Here is a 3163-nt window from a genome sequence, read left to right as displayed (position 1 = left end):
GAGTTTGGAAGTTTTCCTTCCATTTCTATTTTTTGGAACAGTTTCAGAAGGATAGGTATTAATTCTTCTTGAAATGTTTGGTAGAATTCCCCTGGGAAGCCATCTGGCCCTGGGCTTTTGTGTTTTGGGAGATTTTTGATGACTGCTTCAATTTCCTTAGTGGTTATAGGTCTGTTCAGGTTTTCTATTTCTTCCTGGTTCAGTTTTGGTAGTTGATACATCTCTAGGAATGCATCCATTACTTCCAGGTTATCTAATTTGCGGGCATAGAGTTGCTCATAATATGTTCTTATAATTGTTTGTATTTCTTTGGTGTTGGTTGTGCTTTCTCCTCTTTCATTCATGATTTTGTTGATTTGGGTCATTTCTCTTTTCTTTTTGATAAGTCTGGCCAGGGGCTTATCAATCTTGTTAATTCTTTCAAAGAACCAGCTCCTAGTTTCGTTGATCTGTTCTACTGTTCTTTTGGTTTCTATTTCATTGATTTCTGCTCTGATCTTTATGATTTCTCTTCTCCTGCTGGGTTTAGGCTTTATTTGCTGTTCTTTCTCCAGCTCCTTTAGGTGTAGGGTTAGGTTGTGTACTTGAGACCTTTCTTGTTTCTTGAGAAAGGCTTGTATTGCTATATACTTTCCTCTTAGGACTGCCTTTGCTGCATCCCAAAGATTTTGAATAGTTGTGTTTTTATTTTCATTGGTTTCCATGAATTTTTTTTAATTCTTCTTAATTTCCTGGTTGACCCATTCATTCTTTAGTAGGATGCTCTTTAGCGTCCATGTATCTGAGTTCTTTCCGACTTTCCTCTTGTGATTGCATTCTAGTTTCAAAGCATTGTGGTCTGAAAATATGCAGGGGATGATCCCAATCTTCTGGTACTGGCTGAGACCTGATTTATGACCTAGGATGTGATCTATTCTGGAGAATGTTCCATGGGCACTAGAGAAGAATGTGTATTCCGTTGCTTTGGGATGGAATGTTCTGAATATGTCTGTGAAGTCCATTTGGTCCAGTGTGTCATTTAAAGTCTTTATTTCCTTGTTGATCTTTTGCTTAGATGATCTGTCCATTTCAGTGAGGGGGGTGTTAAAGTCCCCCACTATTATTGTATTGTTGTCGATGTGTTTCTTTGCTTTTGTTATTAATTGCCTTATATAATTGGCTGCTCCCATGTTAGGGGCATAGATATTTACAATTGTTAGATCTTCTTGTTGGATAGACCCTTTAAGTAGGATATAGTGTCCTTCCTCATCTCTTATTACAGTCTTTGGTTTAAAATCTAATTTGTCTGATATAAGGATTGCCACCCCAGCTTTCTTTTGGTGTCCATTAGCATGGTAAATGGTTTTCCACCCCCTCACCTTCAATCTGGGGCTGTCTTTGGGTCTAAAATGAGTCTCTTGCAGACAGCATATCGATGGGTCTTGTTTTTTAATCCAATCTGATAGCCTGTGTCTTTTGATTGGGGCATTTAGCCCATTTACATTCAGGGTAACTATTGAAAGATAGGAATTCAGTGCCATTGTATTGCCTGTAAAGTGACTGTTACTGTATATTGTTTGTGTTCCTTTCTGGTCTATGTTGCTTTTAGGCTCTCTCTTTGCTTAGAGGACCCCTTTCAAAATTTCTTGTAGGGCTGGTTTCGTGTTTGCAAATTCCTTTAGTTTTTGTTTGTCCTGGAAGCTTTTTATCTCTCCTTCAATTTTCAATGACAGCCTAGCTGGATATAGTATTCTTGGCTGCATATTTTTCTCATTTAGTGCTCTGAATATGTCCTGCCAGTCCTTTCTGGCCTGCCAGGTCTCTGTGGATAAGTCTGTTGCCAATCTAATGTTTTTACCTTTGTAGGTTACATATCTCTTCTCCCGAGCTGCTTTCAGGATTTTCTCTTTGTCTCTGAGACTCGTAAGTTTTACTATTAGATGTTGGGGTGTTGACCTATTTTTATTGATTTTGAGAGGGGTTCTCTGTGCTTCCTGGATTTTGATGCCTGTTTCCTTCCCCAAATTAGGAAGTTCTCTGCTATAATTTGCTCCATTATACCTTCTGCCCCTCTCTCTCTTTCTTCTTCTTCTGGGATCCCAATTATTCTAATGTTGTTTTGTCTTATGGTATTGTTTATCTCTGGAATTCTGCCCTCGTGATCCAGTAGTTGTTTATCTCTCTTTTTCTCAGCTTCTTTATTTTCCATCATTTGGTCTTCTATCTCACTGATTCTTTCTTCTGCCTCATTTATCCTAGCGGTTAGCGCCCCCATATTTGATTGCACCTCATTGATAGCCTTTTTGATTTCTACTTGGTTCGATTTTAGTTCTTTTACTTCTCCAGAAAGGGTTTCTCTAATAACTTCCATGTTTTTTTCAAGCCCAGCTAGTATCTTTAAAGTGATGATTCTGAACTCTAGATCTGACATCGTACTAATGTCCGTATTGAGTAGGTCCCTGGCAGTCGGTACTACCTCTTGTTCTTTTTGTTGAGGTGATTTTTTCCGTCTTGTCATTTTGTGCAGAGGAGAATAGATTAATGAGAGAACAAAATGCTAGCAGGGTAACAACGTCCCCAGAAAATATACTCTAAACAAATCAGAAAAGACCTGAAGCAGTGGGAAAAGAAAGGGAAAGAGAGAAAAAAGAAAAGGAAAGAAAAAAAGAAAAAAGAAAAAGATAAAGATAAAAACAAACAAAAGCAGAACAAAACAAAACAAAACAAAAACAGAATGTGATCAAATATGATCAGGCTGGATTATAGATCAGTGCCACACACTAGATTTTGGGTGTATTTTGGTCTGTTAAAAGAAAGTCCCTCCCAAAATTTTAAAGAAAGAAAAACTTATATATGTACAAAAATAAGGGTTGATATGATGAAGGGATGGAATATGACTGTAACGATGGAAAGTATAAAAAATTTTAAAAAAGGATTTGATAAGTTGTTTGAAAAAAGAAAGAAGAGGATTAAAAAAAAAAAGAAAGAAAAAAGGGAGAGAATGTGATCAGGCAGGGGAGTAGAAAAAAACCATACACTAGAGATTTAGAGTATATTTTGATCTGTTAGAAGAAACTATCTCAAGATTTTAAAGAGAGAACAACTTATATATATATGCCAAAAATACGGGTAACTACTATGAAGGGATAGAATATGACTTTAAAAATGAAAAATAAAAATGTTT

Source organism: Phoca vitulina, unplaced genomic scaffold, assembly GCF_004348235.1.
Source record: "Phoca vitulina isolate PV1807 unplaced genomic scaffold, GSC_HSeal_1.0 scaffold43, whole genome shotgun sequence".
Lineage (NCBI taxonomy): Eukaryota > Metazoa > Chordata > Mammalia > Carnivora > Phocidae > Phoca > Phoca vitulina.
The sequence above is the reverse complement of the archived record's forward strand: the minus strand, read 5'-3'. Positions refer to the sequence as shown.